The 23,755-nt window shown below is 58.0% G+C and overlaps 1 protein-coding gene across 1 annotated transcript in view; it reads left to right on the forward strand.

Annotated features, from left to right (window-relative positions):
- The first annotated feature begins 4,448 nt into the window (after nt 1-4,448).
- The window catches only part of FAM193A (family with sequence similarity 193 member A), a 68,054-nt gene continuing 48,747 nt past the window's right edge, over nt 4,449-23,755 (forward strand). The window contains 2 exon segments of the mRNA XM_054688182.1: nt 4,449-4,467; nt 20,028-20,264. The gene's annotated coding sequence lies outside the window, so the exon portion shown is untranslated.

The raw sequence follows: 23,755 nt of genomic DNA on the forward strand, positions 1-23,755 counted from the left end.
TTCTGCCATCCGCCGCGTCAACACAAAAACATGAGACTTTAATGGGAAGGAACTTTAATACAATTAGGAAACAACACAGGAAAGGCAAAGAACGTAGTTTCTAAATCAAGCACCCAAAGTCACCCGTCCCCTCGTGGGTAAAAGTCCACCCAAACGGGATTGGCCCAGAGCAAGGCCCCAAAGCAGCCACAGTCTGAAGCACCTTTCCAGTGGGGACCCACAGAAAAGCATCAGAAACAACCAGACAAGGCTGGGAGGAAAAGAGCAAAATCAAAATCAAGGCAAAAACCACCATTGTCACCTCCCCACGGGTCTCACCCATGTCTGTGTCACCTCGTCCACGACACGGCAAGCACAGTTTCTCGTGTCTCTCAGCTCCATGTGCCTCCTCCAGGTCCCCTCCTGGCTGCATCCTGCTCCTTCCTTCCTCAATCTCCTCTGCAGCTGCTTCTCCCTGCTCAGCTCCACCTTCCCTTGGGTGGGGCAGGGAACCTGGAAACATCCCCTTTTCCTGGGGACCCCTCTGTGGGGGTTTCTTTCACAGTTTTGCCAGATTTTTAATTTCCCAGCCCTTCTCCATCCCTTTCAAGCTTGGGTGACCTTTGAGAGCACATTTGTTTTGAGGTGGAAACAGCCTTAGGATCTATGTGAGAAAACAGACCCGGTGCTGGCTAGTGTGTTACAATGTTAGTCAACTTAAAAAATAGTTTGAAAGTGCTTTGTCTCCACATACCATCCCCAGTGTGGCTGGCTAGAAGGCTACACTGTATGCAGTTTCTTTTTCAATATTTTGAAGGCCCCTCTGCTGTTACTGCCATGAACTGTTACTGTTAAGACACTTAGTGAAGATATTTCTTGCCTTTTACCATGACTTCCTTTTTCTTCCTAAATGTAGTAGGCTGATATGCTTAATTCTGGATTTCTACAATTAATCATCCTTGGAGGACTCTTTCAATCTGGACACATGAGTTCTTATTTCTGGTGAATTCCTCACAGCAGTTCCCCTTCCCTGCAGGAGATGCCAGATTCTTGGCACACCCCAAGCCCTGTGGAGACCATAGGGCTCCTCTGCCTGCGCGTGTAGGGTAAAGTTGAACGTTTGAACTAGGCGAGGAGAGGAAGGACAATCACTCATGATAAAATAGAATAGTTGTGACAACACACAATTCTAAAGGTTAGGAGTGTGGTCTTGCAAAATAGCTTACCGTGACTTCCAGGAGAGGCCCAAGACCTGCTGTATTTCTTTCAAAACTCATTTGCCTCCATTTCTCTCCCCTGAACTCTTACTAGAAAGTTTGTTGGGAGTGCCCAGCTTCAACTTTTGGCTCGATTCTCTCCTATTTTCTGTCTCTTTTTACCTGCTGAATAATTCTTTAATCTTAAAAAAAAAAAATATGCATACAAGATCTGGGGTGTAGGCCAGAGGTGCAGGGGGTGAAAGGACTCACCTGAGACAGAGTAGGGAGCAGAACAGGTGGATCCACTGAAACACACTACTGAGGGGAGCTAAGGGGAGCAGCAGGGAGACAGGAGAGGTCTGCTCAGCCACGTGGGTAGCTCCCTGGCTGGGATCGAACTCATGCTGCGGTGGCTGGCGAAAGCTTGGTAACACTGAGACTTTAACTCTTGAATGTGTTTTACAATTTTGTGTATATTAATTTCTGAGACTCCTTTCTTACATGACCTTGAAGCCGTTAGCATTTGAAACACTTTTGCCATCTTTCCATTAACATATTCTTTGCTGGACCCCTCCTGCACACACCTTTTTTGCCTCTTTGCTTCATCCATTTCTTAAGTGGCAGGAGACCGTGGGCCATCTTCATGTTTCAAGGACATGTTTGCGTTGACTTGTAGGCCCCAATTTGGGATAAGCATCTGGAACTGACTCTGGGATCCCCCAATTTCACGTCTGGATCCTCACATTGTCTTGTTCCCAGAGACCCTCCTGTGCTTGCAGGAAGCCTAGCTGCCCTGGTTCTGCTTGGGGCGTGGAAGTGGCCTCAGCAGGGATGTCCAACCGTTTTTTCTGCAGACTTACTAAAGCCAGAAATGAGGAAAGGCTTTCTAGGTAAGGATCACTATGTAATACTCACTGATTATTACTTGGGAGGTATCTCATTTTTCTCATAAAATTATCTTGTGTTCATAAAAAAATTCTTAAGGATTTCACTTTTAGAAAAATACCAGTATATCCTACCTTTTCCAGTAAGTCAGGCAGGCCTCTCCAGGATCACTGCCCACCTCCCTGTGGCCACTCTGCTCCTGTCAGCCAGAGATGCTTTCAAATTTCTAAGAACATAGATTCTTTCTGGCCTTTAGTTCTGTTTTCTCTCTTGTGATGGTTAAATTTTTGCGTGTCAACTTGAATTGGCCATAGGGTGCCCATGCATTGATCAAAAGACATTCTGCCTGGACTTATTTTGGAATGAGATTAACATCTGACTCAGTGAACAGAGTGGGTGGGCCCCATCCAATCACTTGAAGCCCTGAATAGGAGACAAGGCTGAGGAAGAAAATTTGCTGCTAACTGCCTTAAGCTTCATTCACCCTTGGTTTTTCCCTATCTTTGGGCTTAAACTCAAACATCACCTCTTCCAGGGCCCCAAGCCTAACAGCTTTCAGACTGAAACGCCACCACGGGTTCTTCCTGGGGCCCCACCTTGTGGATTGCAGATCTTGGGACAGTCAGTCTCCATCACTGTGTGCCAATTCCTTCCATCAGTCTGCATTCTTGCTCCTGACACCCCTTTAGACACAAAGTGAGAGTCATGCAGAGTTGGCTTCTGGGCCCAGCTCTGATGTTGGGGTCACTTACCAGCTATGAACTTCCCTTTCTCATCTGCACTATAGGCCTATGGCGCCTCCCCAAAGGGGCCGAGAGCACTAGATGGGCATCTAGCCACTACACAGCAGCCGAGCGCCTGGGGCAGAAGCTTCAACTAGTGGGCATTCACACATCTAGAATCTAGGCTGGTGTGTCCAGCCCTTACCTGGCGGGATCAAGGACTCAAAAGGGCATGAGCCAAACACCTGCGCGCTCACCATCCCCTAAGACTTCTCGGGGCACCGGAGAACACCCAGTCCAGCGCCAAAGTGCTGTGAGAAGGCCGAGTGGGCGGGTGCGGGAGAACAGAAGCCCGAGCCACTGCCCACCCAGAGGAGTGCCAGGCAGGCCTGTCCACCCGCTCTAAGTCCACATCCGGGGCACCCCGAGCCGTCGGGAGGCCGAGGGCACCGGGTGGGTCTGGTCTCAGAGCTCCCTCTGACCCGCGAATGGAGGCGCTCGGCCTCGCAGCCCAGGGCCAGGCGCGCCGCGGCCGCCAGCCCCACGCGGCCCCACCGGGGAGAGCGCGTCCTTTGTGTCTGGGCGGTGGTGGGGGCGGACGCCGGGCCCGGCGGAGGCGGGTCCCGCGAGGTGACGGCCGGGCCCGGGCCCGCGGTGTCCGCGCCGGCCCGGCCGCCCGCCCCCAGCCCGCACGCCCGCTGGGCTCGGGGCGCGGGCCGGCCCAAGGTCACCGCGCGAGCGAGCCCGGGCGGCGGAATCGAACCCGCGGCCCCTCCAAGGTCACCGGCCGGGTGCGGCCGAGCCGAAGCCGCCCCCGGCGCGGCCCCGGGCCGGCGGCCGCGCGGGCGGGCCCTGGGGCCTGTCGCCGCCGCGAGAACGCCGCCGCCCGCGCGGCCCGCCGCCCCGGAACGCGGCCTCCCGCCGCCGGCTCGCCGCCCGACTACGGCTCCCGGCGGGCCGCGCGGCGCGGGCGGGGCGCGGGCGGGCGCGGCGGTGACGTCAGGCCGCGCCCCGGCCCTCGCGCGCGGCCTGACGGGACGCGTGGTCGTGCGCCCGGCGCCCCCGGCGGCGGCGCGGGCGGCGCGGACTCCAACTCCCGGCGTGCCCTGCGGGCCGGCGCACGTTAACGGCGGGCGGGGCGGGAGGCGCGGGGCGCGCGGCCGGGAGGGCGGGGTGGGGGAGGGCGCCCACACCCCTCCCCCTCGCCGCTCTGCCCCCTCCCCCGACGTAAGCCGGGCTCCCTTTCCCCTTGTGTCCGCCATATTGGGCTCAACTCTGGTCAGCGGCGGCGCCGGCCCGGCGGACTCGCGGCTGCTCCCGCCCGCGGCCTCCCGCAGCTCCCGCCGCGCCGCCGCCCCGCCGGAGCGACCCGCGCCGCCCCCGCCCTCGCCGGCCGCCGCGCCCGCCGCCGCCTCGGCGCCCGCCCTCCCGCCGCCGCCGCCGGCCGGGCCCGCCCGCCGCCCGCCGCCGCCGCCGCCATGAGCCCGGCCGACGCCAAGCGCGGGGCCAAGCGCCGGAAGAACAAGCGGGGCGGCGGCGGCAAGGCCGGCCCGGCGGCGGCGCTGCGCGGCTCCCAGGCCGCGGGCCTGGCGGCCCCGGGCGGCGCGGCGGCGGCCAACGGGCCCCTGGGCGCGGGCGCGGGCGCGGGCGCGGGCGGCGCCGCCCCCGGAGGCTACTTCGAGGTGAGCGCGGGGCGGGGCGGGGCGGCGGGCGGGGGGCGGCGGCTGTCAGCGCTGTCAGGCCGGCCGGCCGCGGAAGTTGGCGGCGAGAGCGCGGCCGGGCCGGGCCGGGCCGGGCCGGGCCGGGGCCCCCGCGGCCCGCGGGCGGAGCAGGTGGCGCGCGGGCTCCGCGGCCGGGGCCGAGCCGAGGGGCGCCGACGCCCGCGGGGCCCCCCTCTTCGGGCGGCCGCGGCGAGGACCCCGCGCGCCCGCGCCCTCCGCGCCGGCCCCGGGCAGCTTTGTCTCCCCGCGGCGCGCGAGGACAGCGCCGGCCTCCCGCGCGGGGCCGCCTCGCGCCGGCCGGTCTCCCACAGGTGGCGAGCGCCGGGGCGCGGCCCTGGCCCGAACACGCCCCCGGGGCCTGCGTGTCCGCGGGCGCCCGCCGGCGGCCCCGCGTCTCCCCGGGGTCGGGCCGGCGCGTCCCCACGCGGCGGGCGCCTCAGGGGGCCTGAGAGACGCGGGCGCGCCGGGCTGCGCGCGGGCCGGGCCGGGCCGGGCCGGGCCGGGCCGGGGCCCCGCAGAGCCAGGAGGAGCGCTCGGCCCGCAGCGCCCGGGCACGCGGCGGGCACGCCCCTCGCCGGGCCTGGCGCTCTCGGGCGGGCGGTGCCGCCTGACGGCCTCGCCTCGGCGTCCCGCTGCCGCTCCCGCTCCCGGGGCTGGCGGGGATCCGGCCGGGAAGGGCAGGACGGCGGGGCCGGCGCACCTGGCGTCCCCACCCTGGGGCCGGGGTGGGAGGGAGCCGGGAAGGACTTGGCCGCGGGCGCCATGGAGAGGCCGTCTTGGGCCAGGGCCTCCTCGCCGGGGCGTCTGCTCTGAGGGTTGCCCTGAAGGGAAGGCTTGGGAGGGACGGGCAGCGGCGCATCTCCTGTGGCATCTCTCTTTCCAGGCATCACTTCCATGACGTGTTCAGTGAAGAAAGACGCCTGCAAGATACAGGATAGTGCGTGGCGGGACCCTTTTTAGAAATGTCTGTGTCTGTCTGCATGTGCTGGGGAAGCCTCCCAGGGTGCACATCAGAATAACCTGTGGCGAGAATCTGATGACTCATGCCTCGGGCTCTGAGGCTTCCTTCCGTGGGAGCGGGACTTAGGGGGCAAAAGGTGCGAGCAGTGCTTGTGCCGTCCCACGTTGCCAGCAGTTTCGCTTTTTTCACATAGAACAAATTTGGGCTTTTTCCATCTTTCAGTGGTGAAACAGTTGGCTGTCGCATACAAAGTAAAAATATTTGCACCATCAGAATTCTGTTTTCTGAATCGGTGTGCAAAATTGAATCACACGCGTTACTTACAAAACCCCGTGCGCTGCTGCCACAGAAGCAGACCTGTGCCTCTCGCTGTTGGAATGACGCTTTGTTCGGGGAGAAATCGAATGGCAGTTTAGGGCGACTTTTAAAATGTCATTTGTAAAAGGAAGCGCTGGGGTAGGGTCAGCATTTCAAACAGTCATACTAAAGGCTTAAAGTCGGTGTGGGGCGAGTGTGGTGACGTGAACCCTCGTTCACCGCCGCAGAGGTGGAGCCAGAGGTGACAGCGTTCACAGGCTGTCGCCAGGCCTCCTGGGGGCTTTGGGGGGTACACTTGGAGGACTCTCCTGTGCTGTGGAAATAAATGGCTGCCATGATGAAATGGGGTACAGGGTTGCTGCTGCAGTTCACGCGCACCGAGGTGGGCTGAGGAAGTAGGTGGCATGGAGGCTCGTAGACTGGGGTCCTTTAGCACGAGGACATGTTGGTGTTTCACGTACGTGTACTGCCAGGGGACCCACAGGCCAGGACAGAGAACATTCCAGTACCCTAGAATCGCCCATCCTCACCACTCTTTTCTCCTGCATCCCTCAGGCACGCTCGCTGGCCAGGGCTCAGGCCCGTCAGCGCCGAGACTGGTCCGCGGCTTCCACTTCTGCACGCGAGTGGTCTGCAGTCTGGCCTCCTGCTGAGGGGCCGCAGGATCAAGCTGACAGGCATGTCCAGGTGTGTCTGCCCGAGGGGGCGGTCGCTGGGCATGTGTAAGGCCTGACCTCAGCCAGCACCAGGTGAGCGGTTGCTCTCTGCTGCCCGGCACCGGCCTCCCCACCTGCTCAGCCACCACCTGCCTCCTGGGAGCGCCCCGTCCAGCCACAGGGCATGACGCTTTCTGCAGCTGGGCTGTTTCCTCAGCCCGTTGATTTGGAGAGTCAGTCAGGCGTCAGTGCATCGGTCGTCTCCCTGCTGGCGCACTGGTCTTCAGGCAGCCCTTTCTGCGCCCGCTCTGCTCTTGGTGGACATGGGGTGGTTCCCAGGGCCTGTGATCATCGCGGGAGAGACAACTCTGCTATGAATGTGCAGAGTTGGGTGTGAAAGCCAGTTTTCATTTCTGTAGGGTAGATGCCAAGGAACGGGAGCTGGGTCTATGCTAACATAACCCACCGCTCGGTTTCCCATGTGGGGGTGCCATCCTGACACACACACCCCCAACCCCCCGGGCATGGGCCTCCTTGCTGGCACTTGTTGTCAATAGCTTTAATTTTTACTATATTAGCAAATAAGTGTGTGGGGCACAGTGGTGTTAATTTGCATTTCCCTAGTGACTGGTGATGTTTGAACTTTCAATGTGTTTATTATTCTTATACTAACTTCAGGTGAAATGTTTTTTCAAAACTTTGCCTATTTTTAATTTTTCTGAGTTTTGAGAGTTCTGTATAATTCTGAACATGAGTCCTTTGTTGGATATGTGAATTGCAAATATTCCCTTCCGCTTAGTATCTTCTTTTTTTAGTCTGTTAACTTTTTTAAAGAAAAAATTAATTTTTTTCATTTTATATTTCTTGGTGTCATGTCTAAGAACTTCTTGTTTTATAAAATGCCTCACAATGAAGGCCTGTCCCCTGTGTTCGCTTCTAAAGCTTTCGTAGTTTCACATTTCGATCTAATTGCGTTTTTTTTTTTTTTTAAATATGTACTTATTTCTGCAGATAAGAGCTGGGGTGCAGGCCAGAGGTGTGGAGGGTGAGAAGACAGAGTGGGGAGCAGAACAGGCGGATTGACTGAAACACTGCTGAGGGGAGCAGCGGGGAGACAGGAGAGGTCTGCCGTACCATGTGGGTAGCTCCCTAGGGGGGGGATGGAACTCGCGCTGCAGAGGCTGCAGACAGCTTCGTAGGTTGCGTCTTCACCCCCTGCATCACCAGGGAGGCCCCAGTTGCGTCTTCTTTTGAGTTAATTTTGTATATGGTGTCAGATTCAAGTCGGGGTTCTTTTTTCTTTCATACAGATGTCAGGTTGTTGCAGACCCATGTGTTGAAAGTATCATATAGCCTTGCTCCAACAAATTGACTTATCGTCCTTGTCAAAACTCAGTTGAGACCTTGTTTGTAAGGTTATTTCTGGATTATCTGTTGTGTTCCTCTGTCACTCTGTCTTAATTACTGTATATCTTCAAATTGCACAAGGTAATTCTTCCAACTTAAAGCAATTGTTTTGGCTATTTGTTTAGCTCTTTTTTTTTTTTTTTTTTTTTTTTTTATAGAGGCATGTTTTATTTATTTATTTGTTTGTTTGTTTTGTTTATACATGCACTGGGTACAGTCAGAAGCGCGGGAGGGTGAGAGAATTCACCAGAGCCAGAGCGGGGAGCAGAGCAGACAGAAGGACCGAAGTACACTGCTGAGGGGAGCAGCGGGCGGCAGGAGAGGTCTGCGCGCCATGTGGGACCCTCCTCGGGTGGCCGGGGAGCGGCCGGGGATCGAACCGGCGCCGCAGAGGCCGCGGGCAGCTTCGCAACCCAGCGCTCAACCGCTGCGCCACCGGGGAGGCCCTATTTGTTTAGCTCTTGCATATATTTTAGAAACAGTTTGCCTGTAAATAGTTTTTCTCAGATTTTATTGGAATACACAAATCTCTGAATCTCTGATCAGTTTGGTGGAATCTTTCATTCTGAGAATATGGGATATCTCTATTGGGGCTTTTTTTTTTTTTTTTTTTTTCATGCACTTGTTTTAGATTTATACAGTATCATTTTTTCAACTCTTGCAAATGGTGTTTTTTTTTTTTTTTAATTTTTCTAGAGGCATGTTTTATTTGTTTGTTTGTTTGTTTGTTTGTTTTGTTTATACATGCACTGGGTACAGTCAGAAGCGCAGGAGGGTGAGAGAATCCACCAGAGCCAGAGCGGGGAGCAGAGCAGGCAGAAGGACCGAAGGACACTGCTGAGGGGAGCAGCGGGCGGCAGGAGAGGTCTGCACGCCGTGCAGGACCCTCCTCCGGTGGCCGGGGAGCAGCCAGGGATAGAACCGGCGCTGCAGAGGCCGCGGGCAGCTTCGCAACCCAGCGCTCAACCGCTGCGCCACAGGGGAGGCCCGCAAATGGTGTTTTTTTAATTTCATTTTCCATTTATCATTGTTAATATAAAAAATAGAATTAATGTTTAATCTTCAATCTTGTTATAATGTATTTGAGAGTTTTTTTGTTTGGATTCATTGGGACATTCCTTTCTAGTTTGCTGGGAATTTTTTATTAGTGGCGGTTGAATTTTGTCAAGTGCTCTTTTGAATCAGTTTATATGATTTTTTCCCCCTTTATTAATGTGGTAGATCAAATTTTTAACTTCTGGATATTGAACCAGCTTTGCATTCCTGGAATAAACTCTGTCAGTGTATATTACTTTTTTTTAATTCACGGATTTACTGTATCAATAATTTGTTGAGCATTGCTGCATTTATTTTCATAAGATATGTCAGTAGATTTCTTGTATTGCCCTTCTTGGCTGGTGTTGGTACCAGTGTAATGTTGGCCTCATAAAGTAAATTAGGAATTAATTGTTCCCTTCACTCTATTTCAATAGTTTCTGGGTTTCAAAGAATTGGTCCATTTCATCTAAGTTGTTGAATTTATGTGTGTAGAGTTGTCTGTAGTGCTCAGTTATAACCCTTGTAACTTGTGTGGGTCTGCAGTGACGTTTCCTCCTTCGTTCCCAGTACTGACACTGTCTTCTCTTTTTTCCTGCCAGTATTACTAGAAGGTCTCTTTAAAGATTCAGCTTTTCGGGCCTCCCCTGGTGGCGCAGCGGTTGAGCGCTGGGTTGCGAAGCTGCCCGCACCCTCTGCAGCGCCGGTTCAATCCCCGGCTGCTCCCCGGCCACTGGAGGAGGGTCCCGCATGGCGCGCAGACCTCTCCTGCCGCCCGCTGCTCCCCTCAGCAGTGTCCTTCGGTCCTTTATTTATACAAGCACCGGGATACTGGTCAGAGGCGCGGGAGGGTGAAAGCATTCACCAGGGACAGAACGGGGAGCAGAACAAGCAGACAGACCGAAGACACTGCTGAGGGGAGCAGCGGGCGCAACAGGAGAGGCCTGCCCTGCCATGTGGGAATCTCCTTGGCCGGCTGGGAATTGAACCCATGCTGCAGACGCTGTGAACAGCTTCACAGCAATGCCGTCAACCCGCTGTGCCACTGGGGAGGCCCCCTGACCTGGGGTTGTTTTTTTTTTTTTTCCAAAGATTTATTTATACAAGAACCAGGTTACAGGTACAGAAGGGTGCGAGGATTCACCAGAAACAGAGCGGGGAAGAGAACAGGCAGACTGAGGAAACAGTCAGCTGAGGGGAGCAGCGGGGAGACAGGAGAGGTCTGCTGTGCCATGTGGGATTCTCACTGCCCGGCGGGGTTGAACCGGTGCTGCACAGGCTGCGGACAGCTTCACAGTGCGGCGCTCAACCGCCTGTGCCACCAGGGAGGCCCAACCTGGGATTTTTAAAGACACTTTTTATTTGGTCAGTTTTAGACCCAAAGAGAAGTTGCCAGGTTGGTGCAGTATGTTCCCATGAACCTTTCAGTTGGCGTTCCCGAAGGTCCCATCTTACGTGATGTGTGTGTTTGTCAAAATTAAGAATTTAAGATTGATATGGTATTACTCACTACAGATTTTATTTGGATTCCACTAAGTTTCCATTGATCACTCATTTCTTTCTGTTTTTGGAGATTTATTTATGCATACAAGAGCTGGGGTGCAGGCCAGAGGTGTGGGGGGTGGTGAGAGGATTCCCTAGAGACAGTGTGGGGAGCAGAACAGGCAGACTGACTGAAATACACTGCCGAGGGGAGCAGCGGGCGAGGCAAGAGAGGTCTGCTGCGCCATGTGGGTTGCTCCCTGGCCGGGGATGGAACTCGTGCTGCAGAGGCTGCGGACAGCTTCATAGGGCTGTCTTTAATCCCTGCCACCAGGGAGGCCCTGATTACCTGTTTCCATCCTAGGATCCAATCTAGGATGCCATATTGCATTTCGTGTCCCAGAATTGTAATTCTTTAGGGCTTATTTTCCTCAAGGAAGTCCTGCAAAAGTCATTTAATATTCATGTTTAAAGTACAGCGGTAGGGCCTCCCCGGTGGCGCAGCGGTTGAGCGCTGGGTTGCGAAGCTGCCCGCAGCCTCTGCAGCGCCGGTTCGATCCCCGGCTGCTCCCCGGCCACCGGAGGAGGGTCCCGCATGGCGCGCAGACCTCTCCTGCCGCCCACTGCTCCCCTCAGCAGTGTACCTCGGTCCTTCTGCCTGCTCTGCTCCCCGCTCTGGCTCTGGTGGATTCTCTCACCCTCCCGCGCTTCTGACTGTACCCAGTGCTTGTATAAATAAATAAATAAATCTTTAAAAAAAAAAATCATAAACTAGTTTACTTGTTTAAAAAAAAATAAAGGGGCCTCCCCGGTGGCGCAGCGGTTGAGCGCTGGGTTGCGAAGCTGCCCGCGGCCTCTGCGGCGCCGGTTCGATCCCCGGCTGCTTCCCGGCCACCGGAGGAGGGTCCCGTATGGCGCGCAGACCTCTCCTGCCGCCCGCTGCTCCCCTCAGCAGTGGACTTCGGTCCTTCTGCCTGCTCTGCTCCCCGCTCTGGCTCTGGTGGATTCTCTCACCCTCCCGCGCTTCTGACTGTACCCAGTGCATGTATAAACAAAGAAAGAAAGAAAGAAAGAAAACATGCCTCTATAAAAAAAATAAAAAATAAAAAAATAAAAAAAAAATAAAGTACAGGGTACTTTTACATTGATGCTAAAATTTGGGAAGTTGTCACGGGGTGGTTTACCACAGTGTAAATCTTTTCTCTGGGAGCACTGGGCACTTACCTGTTGTGAAGTAGCCCAGCAGGTAAACATTCTTTACAGTTCCTGCTGAGAGCTTTGTCCCTGGAGGCCCCTGAGGAAGGTGACCTGTCTGTGCAGGTGCCTCCCCAGATGGTGGTCAGGAGGGCGTAGGGAAGGCACTGGCAGTGCCTGGCTGTGGCTGTTTGGTTGCCTTGGATGAAAAAAAAACCATAAACCGTAATATTGTTTAACAGCATCGCTTATGGATTGGCTGCAACGGTAGACTGTTGCTGTCTGTTCTCGCGTCGCCTGCGGTCCCCACAGCCAGACGGCCTGCGGGCACCCTGGGGGTGCTGGGTGGGCAGACCCCAGAGCTTCAGACTAGATAAGCCCCGCCTCTATCGCGGGGACTCTGCTTGTTGGCTGGCAGAACTGAGTCCCGAAAAGTGGAATCTGAAGATTGAATTGTCCTCCTTGGTATCCCTTCTGCGCCTTTGCCCTCCGCACCTGCGGTGCCTCCACTCTGCCCCCAGGACATGGGCGCTTGCTCCTGCCGCTGGCCCCCCACCTTCCAGACCCCTGGCCACGTGACCAGACTCATCCTTCCGCCCTCGTGCCCGTCCTGCCACCACCATGCCCGCCGGCCCCAGCAGCCTCTCTCCCAGTGTGCTGGGCCGCGCCTGCGCCCTCGCCTGCCTGGGTCAGGTGCCCCTTCCGGGCGGTGCGTCTCCTTCCAGGAGCAGCCCGCCGTCCCTGGGATGACGGCCTTCCTGGGCCTGCTCTGGCCCCCGCCCCTGCCCCTCCGCTGGGCCCAGCCGGGAGCGGGGTCTTGGGCCAAGCCCTGGGGGCCCGCTCAGAAAGGCCTCTGGGCCCGCAGGTGGGGTGAGCCGCTGCTCGCCCCTGCGCTTCCTCCATCTTCACCTTTTCTTTTTTCCTGAAGTCTGTTTTCTTTGTCTCCTAATCCGGAAGGAATCATTGCTCCTTCCCCCACAACGCATCCTGTGCTCCAGGGCTGCTTGACTGATAGATTTCAGGGAGTCTGCTGGCCGCGGGGGCTCTGCAGAACTGCCAGGGGTCACCTCACGGCCTTGCCACGCCTCTTTGTCCTTCTTTCCCGGGTCCTGAGTTCCCTCCGTGGGTGACTTTCTTCATATTTTCAGTTTCCCATCGACTCATGCCATCCTGGCACCCCCGCCAGTCCTGCTCTGTTCCTTGCTGAAGCCCTTAGTGCAGTCCCTCGGACCTGTTACTTGCAGATGACCCCAAAGCCTGGTTACTAGCGCTGGTCGGGGCCATTCGCGCCGCCTTCACCCTGGATTCTTCACCCCTTTGTGCTCTCGCGTCTCCCGCCTTCATCAGCCTCTGTACCCTTACCAAATGCTGGAGCTGTTTTTCAACCTTGATAGCCTTTGAGCTTGTTGCATTTGACCTTTGTTATACACACCTTTCTGGAACTTTCTTTTGCCTTTCTCAGTGTGGTGTGGTCCTGGCTTTCCTGACACGCTGTGCTTGCCCTGTGGGGGTTGGTGCTCACTCACCTGCACTTCAGCACTCACCTTCCAGCGGACGATCCCGCCAGGTCTCCCCCTCAGGTCAACTGAGGCTGATGTGTAACCTGCACATCGGTGGAGGATTCTAGTAGTTAGCAATGCAAAGGGCTGGTCAGCACGCCTCCAGCACTGTGGTACTCACCAGAATGATGGTGGAGGCCTTGTCCCCCCAGTCTGTGGCAAGTGAGCTCAGTTAATCCGTTTAACCTAAACTCTTCTCTCACAGAGCGGCGCGTGGCTATTGCCGTTCTGGCTGCGTGCTCGTCCATCAGCATCTGCCTTTGTCTGAGACCTCGGTAGCTGTGCGGTTGGCGTTGCCATGTCCTCGCCTGTCTGCAAGCATTGCCAGGTGACCCTGACTATCCTGCGGCATCGGGATGCTGTGGCTGTCACCCCTGTGGCCCCTTTTAGGGGGGTCTCCATCATACACTGCCTCACGAAGAGCTTGCTAGCTGTACTTCCAGATGGGCCCTGCCTCACTGACTGGCACCTCACCTGAGCTGCGCAGGGCATGGGCCTGGGCTGCCGAGGGTCCTGAGGCGAGAGAGGAAGTCTGTGCTTGATGGCGTGTTGGAGCCGTGGCCAGTAGGCCGAGCTCGCTAAGTGCCCTTCTGCGGGCTGCGTTTAAGGAACGCGCCTGCACAGTCGGCAGGTCGCCTTCCGAGAAGCCCTGCGTGGAAGGGGGCGCTAGAGGCTGGCGCTGGGGCCAGTGCTGCGGCCTCTGCTGCAGCTCTCTGGCCAGGCAATGCAGTCAGAAACGGCCTCAGAGGCCTGGAGGCAGCGCGCAGCGGTCTTTGAAACGTGGAGTTGTGTCTGCTTTTATCACGTAATTCCAAGTTGTGTGTGTGTTGTGGGGGGTGTCTTGCCTGGAGGTGTTAGCAAACTGTGCCGTCTTCACTGTCAGAGAATAAGCATCTCGAAGAGAAAGCGCGTGCGCGCGCCTGCAGGGTATATGAAGTCGCTCGCTGCTCAGCCTCCTACTTTGTAAAAGTTCACTAAACTAAAGCATGAACCCCTGAGGCCTCTCACTTCCACACGGGTGAGCGTCAGCCCCAGAAGTAGCTCCAGCTGGTTTGTACACAGACGTTAGGCCAGACTTCCAGAAATGACCGCAGAACAAAAGCACAGTAGCTGCTGCCGCACGTGTCTGACCCGGGGGGACAGCAGCCTGCTGCCCTGTGGGTCTTGTGCATGGCAGAGGCCGAGGTGGCACAGGGGAGACAGGGCGGCAGCAAAGTGAATGTGTAGCTTTCTCGGCAAAAACTTTGGGTGTGCGGAAAATCCTGCCTGTCGGACATACACGCTGATGTGTGTCCGCCCGCGGCAGCTGACGTTGTGGCGCCGTGTTTCTTCGTCGATGTGACGAGGGAGCTTTGAAGTTGGGTAAGAGAAAGTACGACCGGCGATCCAAGGTGAATAGTATGAAAATAATTGTCCTCAGAAGTCACGGCGCGGGTGGGAGCTGCTCCGGGGCGGTGGAAGCGGCCCCCCCAGTCCCGGCTTCCGCTTTTTGCGGGATTCAGATGGAGGACTTTTCTGTGTAGCCTCTGCCTAGTGCAGAGCGCGCGTCTCTGGCGCGACCTCTTCAATAAGCGGGTCTCGCGGAAAGGCCCGCGGGGGGCGGCGGGGGCATGGGGTAGGTGTGCAGCGCGGAGCCCGCATTGGGGGGAGGGGGGCAGCGGGGGCCCCCCAGCAGGTGGGGAGTGACCGCGACAGCACTGGGCCGGACTGAGGTTTGCCTGGTTTCTTGTGGCAAAATTCAAAGTGTCGCCTGCTCTGGGGGTGAGTGGGCGTTTCTCGCGCGTGGAGAAGCGTCGTCTGCATTTGCCAGCCTCGCCCGTGACGGCCGCAGACACAGCGTTGCGGAGAAGGTACGCGTCCGCCCGCCCCGGGTCAAGGGGACCGGTCAGCCAGGAGTAGAAAATTACTTTTGAAAGAAGCTGGCTGTGGTGTTTTGAGAGATGGGTGTTCGCAGCGTCTGCCAGGCCCGGGGGGCGCGTCTGGCCGTCTGAGGTGTGCGGGCACCAGGGGCCTGGGAGTCCTGCAGGAGCCGTGCCCGCCGCCGAGGCCGAGCACTCTTCGCCTCCAGCACACCTTCACGGCCGGGGTGTCTGCGGTGCCTGGTGACTCCCTTTTAACCAGATTTTCTGAACCAAAGGGGTCTTTGTCCTTTGCTCTTACTCCCCCAGCCATCTTTCCCGCTGTGCGGCTGCTGCTCACCCGCTTAACCTGTTTTCCCTCGGGCCCTCCTGAATTGGTTTCTAATCGTGAACGGAATGTTTTTTCCCCTTCCTTACCACACTAGCAGTTAAAGCCACAAACAAAGTTTAAGTACAGCTTTGGCCAGACACCTCGGGTTTTTTTTTTGTTTTTTTTTTAAAGATTTGTTTATTCATTTACACAAGAGCCAGGGTACAGGCCGGATGCACGGGAGGGTGAGAGGATTCACCAGAGACAGAGTGGGGAGCAGAACAGGCAGAAGGACCGAAGGACACCGCTGAGGGGAGCAGCGGGCGAGACAGGAGAGATCTGCGGCACCACGTGGGACCCTTGCCAGCAGGCTGGGATCAATCAGGTGCTGCAGAGACTGCGGGCAGCTTCACAGCACGGCGCTCAACCACCTGCGCCACCAGGGGAGGCCCGACACCTCAAGGTTTGATATGTGGTGGCAGTCGTCCTGTTCCTGCTTCTGAGCTGTTGGCCCAGCAGACACTCAGTGTGCGCAGCTGGAATGGGGCTGGTGCAGGTGCTGGGATCCTGACTTCCCGGCCTGGAGGACTGTGGATATGTTGTAGAGCAACCCCGATACAAAACAGGGTGCCTGACTGTGGGTCCTCACCCGCATGCTTTAAAGGACTTATCAATGCTCTACTGCAGGCACACGTGAAAGGTTCATAAAAGGTTTATTTACAAGGGAAGGGGAAATGAGGAAATGGACAGCTCTGGGAGGAAAGTGGGAGACAAAGTTTTAAATGCGTCCTACCCGATCCGCCGATCAGGAATCCCAAAATGGCGCTCTCAGAGCTGCCGCCAGCCAGGAGCGGTGAAGCCAGGAGGCGAGCGATCGCGAGCCAGAGAGACCCCAAGGCCCACGTGTTCGGTTTTTATATCCAACCTGGCTGCCCAACTCCACCCTCAGGTCCCAGCCACCCTCCCTTGGTGGTGATGGGATTTGTCTTTCCCAGAGTCTTGATGGCTTTAGTCTGGAGTGGGGGTGGGGTCCACAAAGCCTGTATGGGATTAACTCAGGACATCCTTTCCCCCTAACAGATACAGAGTCGTCATAAGGTTTTATAGACAGGACTTTGAATATTGAAGTGAATTGGATTTTGAAATATGCAGTTTAAACTTTTATAGGTCTTAAACGCTTTTTGGTTTTACGTGAACATGCCTTGTATTATAATGTGCCTTTTGAAATACAGGTTTTGTGTGGGTTGTTGGTTTTTATTATTTGATAGCCTGTGTTCATGAAACTTAACAAAAGAAGTAATCATTGTAGTTTAAATCTTGACGTAAATACAACTGTTAAGCCTTATTTAAATTTGTCTCTTACATGTTTGTCTGGCTGGCTTTCTGTGAGCAGAGTGTGCCCTGCTTGGCCCTCGTCACCAAGGTCCTGCTCATTTTCACCGAAAGTGTTTGCATTATTTATTTCAATGTGTTTATTTGCATTTCCCTCTCTTCTCATGTGTGTATTTTGCATTGAGTCATAACTTCACATCATTAAAAGTAAACCTTTCTAGGGCCTCCCCGTTGGCTCAGCGGGATGAACGCAGCGCTGTGAAGCTGTCCGCAGCCTCTGCAGCGCGGGTTCGATCCCCGGCTGGCCAGGGAGATGCCCACATGGCGCAGCAGACCTCTCCTGCCTCGCCCGCTGCTCTCCTCAGCAGTGTATTTCAGTAGATCTGCCTGTTCTGCTCCCCGCTCTGTCTCTGGTGAATCCTCACACACACACACACACACACACCCCAATCTGGCCTGTACCTCAGCTCTTGTATGCATAAATAAATAAATCTTTGAAAAAAAGTATATCTTCTAATTACAGTAACTTGTTGCTTACTATACCTTTCTGATGTTAGTTTTGCTACCTATGCGTTTATTTGCATTTGCCTGCTTTGTTTTGCCTATTTAAAAATTTGCATCACCTCAGTGACCGTGAGTAGCAACTGGCCTGACTTCCTGACTTCTTGTGTTAGGGTCTCTGTTGAGCTCTTATTTGTCTCCTGACTCCTCAACCCTCAAAGTGGGTTTTTTTAAGCCCCCATTTACAGATAAGGAAACTGAGGGGGAGGGCACTGAGGACTTACTCAAGGTTAACGGTGAGCAGCTTTCAAATACTGTCACTGCATTTCCTTTGTAAGTACACATTGCTCAGCAGCTGCCGGGTGCATTGTTGCTTTTAAAAACAAATGGCTCATTTAACACCTGAAGAGAAAAAGCTGAGTCCTGCAAAAGCTGTGGCTTCAGAGCGGGGCTCTGCCTCTGGCTCTGCCCTTCTCCTGCCGCTTGTGCCCTTGACCCCGCGCCCTTGACCTCGGGGTGCGGGGTGCTGACCTAGACCCCGCCGGGGCTCAGGCCGCTCCTGACGCTTTCAAGAGGGCTTGGTGTGCACGTGTGAGACGCAGTTGTGGCTGACTGGATTTTGTTTGGGGAGGGACATACGGTTCTTGGGTAATGTTTTATTAATTTTTCTTCATTCTGTTTTATGACAACTTCAGATGGCTGGAAAAATGATCAACATTAATGTTGCTATTCCTGGGAGAAGTGCCAATATTTTGGAAGGAAACTTAGCTTAGAAATTAAATTTTTCAAGACACACTTCAGATTCCACCACTATTTCCTACTCTCTGTCCTTGACCCTCACTGCAGCGAGCGCGCGCGCGTGTGTGTGTGTGTGTGTGTGTGTGCGCGCGCGCGCGCGCGCGCGCGTTTAACCCCTTGGTTTAGAGATGGGAGAGAGATGGCCAGACGAGCTGCTGGTAACCTGAGACTCTTATGCCCTGGTACCCTTAACTCCTGAGACTTGTGAACTGCGGGGAGACAGGCGGGGGTGGCTATCTGGGGTGGCTATCGCAGCTGGGCAGTCCTGTGACCGTGAGGGGCTCTCTCGCTGGCCGCCTCCCCAGCCATTGGAGGAGCAGGGCCATCTGGCTGCCATCTGTGCAGGGCCTGGCAGCCACCACTGCAGGGGTGGACGTGGGGGTAAAGGTGTTTTCCCCAATACTTGTAGAGGTATCTGAGAGCTGCCAGGGAAGAAAGAAAAATATGTGCGCGGAGGAGGACTCTGCCAGAAGCCGAGGCCCCAGGGAGGGAGGGAGGCGGGCTGGGTCGCCTGTGCCCGGGGTCCTGTGCGGAGGAGCGGGCGAGGCCCTGGGCTCGGCCTCAGCCTCGGGTCCCGCTGGGCTCCCAGAGCACGGAGATTGAGATGCAGCGGGCGGTGGAGAGGCCGCATCCATGAGGCGCGCTGGAGCCTGGTGCGGGGGCCGGGGGCACCGGAGAGGGGCTGCCTTGCGGCGGAGCGGGCAGCTTCACGCGTGGTGGCTGTCTGGAGGGAATCCCGTCAGCTAGTCGCAGGGTAACCCACGCTGCTCACGGCCGGCCCGTCCCGCAGGAGCCCATGGGTGGGCGCCGCTCCTGTGACACCGCGGGCCTGCCGCGCTGGCCATTTCCTTTCGGCTTCCTCTAGTTCTGTTGACATGTGACCTGAAGGTAAACCCTAACAGATCTTACTTTCGCGTTAGCCACAAAAAGAGCGCTTCGTGATGCAGCGCCACGGCGCCAGAAGCCGCAGTTTGGATATAAACTGCTAAGCGTGCGCTGGGAGTGAATGTGGGCCTGAGTGTCACCAGGTGTTAATGAAAACGTCAGGCAGTCTTGCCCCAACTCCCAACCCACGAGTCTGGTGTCCGCGTCTCGTAAGCAGTTCAAGGGGACGTGACTGGTGACGTCAGCGGCCCAGGCACTGGGCCCTGGGGTGACGGGCAGCGCAGCCCCTGTGGGTGGGCGGTCCTGAGGCCGAAGGGGTACCAGGGGAGGGGGGTGGAGGAGGGGGTGCCGCTGGCTCCCTGGCTGTGTGCCTGACGACAGCTCTGCTTTCACTGAGCTGTGAGAGCTGGGGCGTTGCCGTCCCCCAGGAGCTGTCGCACCTTGTGTTTGCACCTTCACGGGCCGTGATTTCTTCACATCTGGAAGAAACGTGCCTGTGGGGTCTTTGCATAGTAAGTCTGAGTCTTTCCTATTGAATTTGCAGTTTCTCTTTGGAAACCACCACACAACTCCGTAGAAGCCGCGCAGGAAGCGGCACCTGCTCGGCGTACCCTGTGTTTGCCCAGATGCTGTGGGGCTCGGGTCCGGTGCCCTCGGCAGCGCCCCGTGCCTGGCTGGTGCCTGACAGGGCGGGCCGGGGTGGGGGCCCTGGCGTCCTGCACTGGCCCCTCGGAGTGAGTGACCCTGGGCCTCGCCTGGCCGGGTGGCACGACATTCCTCATCTCGGTGCTTCTTGTGGTTCGGGGGCACCGGCTGAGGGGCTCCTGCTGCCAGAGCCCACCGGTTGCCTCGCCCCACTCTGCCCGCCGCGGCCCCGCCAGGTGCCCTAGCCCGCACAGCCTGAGGTCTTGGAGCCGCTGCTGTGCCAGCATGCTGGCGCTTTCCAGAGCCGAGTGGCAGCCGCCCACCCGCTGTGGGGAGTGAGGCGGCCAGGGGTGGGTCGGGGGACTGTTTTCTGGCTACCCGAGATGCTCTTAGGGGATCTCTGCCCATTTCAAGGGCTTGCGTTCCTGGAACATGAGAGACGGTTGCATTTGGGAACCCCCCCTTCTTTGTGCGTGTCCGTGCAAACACACGTGTGCACTTTACCTTCACAGCAGCATGTTTATTGCAGGTGTCCTGGCCCACGGATTGTGTTTTGAAAGTGAATTTTTCTGTTTTCAGGCCCCTTTCAGCTTTGGGCTGAATCACCGAGCACCACCCTACCCCGCCGGGGACTGCTGCCTCCTGTGCAGAAGCGAGCGGAAGGACCCCTCGTTCCTGGAGAGCGGGGTGAAGGCCTCCAGCAAGCTGGCGCTCGCCAAGGGCAGCGGTGCCCTGCACCTGCCACTGTGGGTGTGCCCGGGCTGCCGGCGCACGGTGGAGAAGGAAGAGCGGCTGGGCAGCCTGGACCCGCCGGCGGTGAGTGCCCGCCCCGGCTGCTGCCCCTGGGCCCCCTGCCTGAGCGGGAGGGTGTGGCGGCTCTGGCGGGCCGGGGAGAGGGGGCGTGAGCAGGACCGTCCGCCGGCGGGGTTGAGCTTTTTCAGGCTGGGGAATGGCCGAAGTTTCCTGAAAGGAGGAGGCTCCTCGTGTGTTTGTTTTGGACAAGCCCCAGTGCCGTGGCGCTCCTGAGGTACCCTCCGGGGGCGGCTCTCAAGTCCGGGTCTCCCCTGCCCCGTAGCTGGCCTGTGGCTCCCGCCCCAGCCCCTGTTCCTGCCCTCCGAGCTGTGGTCTCCCTGGGTCTCGCCCCGCGTGGCGCCCTCCAACCCCCCCCCCCCCCAGCCCACGGCTGGCAGCGCCGCCAAGCCTTGTGTGGCGCTGGTGCTGTTCTGGCCGCTTCTGCCCTTCCTGGCCGCCACTGGCTTGTATTCCAGGGTGTCCTGGAGGCGGCACCCCAGCTCAGGCACAGTTCTCTGGGAGTGCTTTAGTAGCTGACCCCCAAACCTGGCTGTTTGTCCACATGGAAGTGGGTTCCGGCTCAGCCCGCCCCCTGCTGCGTGTCCCCCTCCCCTGCTCGTCCTCTCGCTGACCTGTTTGTTTCACAAGTTTTCTGGAAACTCCGTGAGGGCAGTGGTTTGGGTGAGTTTCCTCACCGGGTTTTGCCTGGCGTTCATCAGTTACCCGGATGCTTGAGGCAGAGGATAAATGGGCAGGGAGCTGGGTGGACGGCGGCCCTCGTCAGGGCTAATGGGCAGCACAGGCAGCGCAGCTTGCTCTCGCCCCCGGGCTGCACTCTGGCCACTCTCTGACCGGACTTCGGCTTACTCTGGAGTCCACTGAGGCCTCCGGCCACTGGTGTTCCCGGCGTTCCCCAGCCGGTGCTTCTTCCCTCTGCCTCTCTCGCTCCACTGCCTGCCTGCCCTTGTGCTGGGGCCCGGGTCTGTGCGGGGGCCGCCGACTCCAGGACCGTGCCCCGCTGCCCGTTGGTGCTGGGGACGGCCGCCTTCTCTCCTCATGCAGGAGCTTGCTCCCAGAGGCCTGGCATGGCTCCAGCTGCCCCAGAGTCCCTTCGCTGTGGTACTTGTGCGGGCCAGGAGGGTCTGGGCCCTCTGCCCTGCGGGGGGCGGGGGCTCGGTCCTTCTGCTCCCTGTGGATGTTTCTCGGTTCCCTGAGAGGGCTGTGCTGTGCCCCTGACCTGCGGGTCCTCGGGTCAGACCCAGCAAGGCCTTATTACTCACTATACTGGGCATTAGGAACTTGTCACTGGCCAGCCCTTTGCTCTTCCTCTGTGCCCTGCCGCCTCATCCTCTGAGCGCTGGGTACTGGCCCTCTGTCCACAGAAGGACCATTTGCACTCCTGCACCCGAGGGGTCGCAGACCTGCCCCTTGCCCGGCCCGGCCTGCATGGCCACCCTAACTACGGGCCTCTTCCCCAGGCGGCGGTGCCCAAGGCTCCGGGTCTTAGAGCCTGCGTCTGGCCGCGCCCTCCCTGCCGCATCACCACTGCCCACGCTCCTCGGCCTGCACGTTCCCTGTGCAAATCATGGCCTCCCGTCCGGTTTTGTGCATGAGAAAGCTTCCCGCGCCTGCCTCAGTGAGCCTGGCTGTGGGGCACATTGCCGTGGGCGTTCCCACGGCGAGGTTGTGCTGTCCTGAGCTCCTTGGCTCTCTGCCGGCACGACTCTGTCTTCCGCATATTCTTCTGTCTTTCCTTTTTCAAGCGGTCTTGATAGAAGTCTATTTTGCCTTTTCAAGAAGTAGCTTTTTAGATTTTAAAGTCTCTCCTTTTCCTGGTTTCCTCCACCGCCAGGGCGGGAGAGGCGGGAGGGTGCGCGGCTGGCGGGCACCACAGGCTGAGGCGCAGCCGGGCAGAGAGGTGTGGGTGGCAGTGTCCGAGTCTCCGGCGTCTCCTGGAGGGTGGCAGCTTGTCTTCCTGTGTCTGCCGGTGAGAGGGGGTGTGTGCCTGCAAGGTGGGGTGCTGGCAGGCCGGGGGCCCCTGGCAGGGCTGGCGTCTCTGCCCACCCTCCAGGAGCCAGCTACGGCGGTCTCTCCAGACCCATGAGGCATTAGGAGCTTGTCACTGGTCAGCCCTTTGCTCTTCCTCCGTGCCCTGCACCCGAGGGGTCTTCGGGTGCAGACCTGGAGATGGACCCCCTGCATGTCCCTCCTTCCCTGCTGACCGGGCCCTCGCCCGCCCCAGAGGGCTGAGACAGCGCATTCCTGCCCCTGAGCTGGAGGCGCTGGGCACGGCGGTTGGACGGTGATACTTCCTTTTCCTCGTCGCGTGTTCGGCCCGGAGCGGTCGGCCAGTGTTCCAGCGTGCAGGCGCCCGTCTGCCGGGCTGCTTTGACGTCGGACTTTTAATTTCATGCTGCGGCGGGTGGAGATTGGGGTTTGCGTGCTTGAGTCTGTCCCCACGCCCCTGCCCTGGAGGTGTCCACCTGGTCAGCCCCAGCCACCGCCCGCGCTCTCCCCCCACCCACGCTCGGGTGCGCTTCTGAGCGGGAGCCCCAGCTCCCGGGCAGTCTGGTTTTCTTTTCTTTCTTCATCCGTGAAGGCGTCCCTTTTGCTGCAGGCGCCAGGGCCGTGTGGGAGAAGAGGGTCGAAGCAGCCCAGGCCATGTGGCTGCTCCTCTGGCCGCGGGCCCCGTCCCCCGGCCCCGGGTGCTCTGGTTTCCTGGGCGGGGACGCCTCGTCGCTTCCTCGCGGGGGGAGGAAGCTTTGATTTGCTGTGGCAGCGACTGGTTCCGGTTCACCTTGCGAGCACACGGGCCACAGGCCAAGCCCTGCCTGGTGTCCCTCCCGGCCCCGGCCTGCAGGCCGTGCTCTGCCCACGCCCGGGACCGCCCCTCTGCCTTTGTGACCAGTTAGTCCCTCCCTGAAGCTGTCCTTCACCCCACGTGCCCCTTTGTGTCCGATTAATTTTGTTCATTTTCATTCCTGTGCGCGGCGTGCTGCCCCCAGCCTGCAGGCGGGGCGCTCTGGGGCGTGTGCCTGCGCAAGTGCCGAGTGCGGGGGCCCACGTGGTGACTGACACAGTGCACGTCGGTAGCGTATTTTTAGATGAAAACCGACTCTTTCAAAACGTGGCTCAGCGAGGGGAGCAGTCGCTGCTCTTCCTGGCTGGCCGCCGTGGCTCTGGCTCATCAGAGTCCTACTTTAGGTCTTCCTGGGCCTGGTCAGCGCTGGGCAGTGGACTGTCTGCTGGGGACTCTGGCACCGTGACCCCAAGCGGCCTGGGCCTGCAGTCCCTCGTCCGCTTGCACAACAGGAACCTGTCCGGAGGGCTCTGCCAGGCCACCCAGCCACTTCGAGAGAGCTCCCTCCCTGGCCCCCATGGGATGCCCCTTGTCGACAGGGCCCCAGCTGCTCTTCTCCCTCTGTGTCCACGTCTCCCAGTCAGGTACCGGAGTCTCCAAGCGCAAGGGACACGTGACAGACCCTGGAGGGCACAGGCTACCGGGCGTCTGGGCT

Source organism: Talpa occidentalis, unplaced genomic scaffold, assembly GCF_014898055.3.
Source record: "Talpa occidentalis isolate TD23 unplaced genomic scaffold, MPIMG_talOcc4v2.1 talOcc4.6, whole genome shotgun sequence".
Lineage (NCBI taxonomy): Eukaryota > Metazoa > Chordata > Mammalia > Eulipotyphla > Talpidae > Talpa > Talpa occidentalis.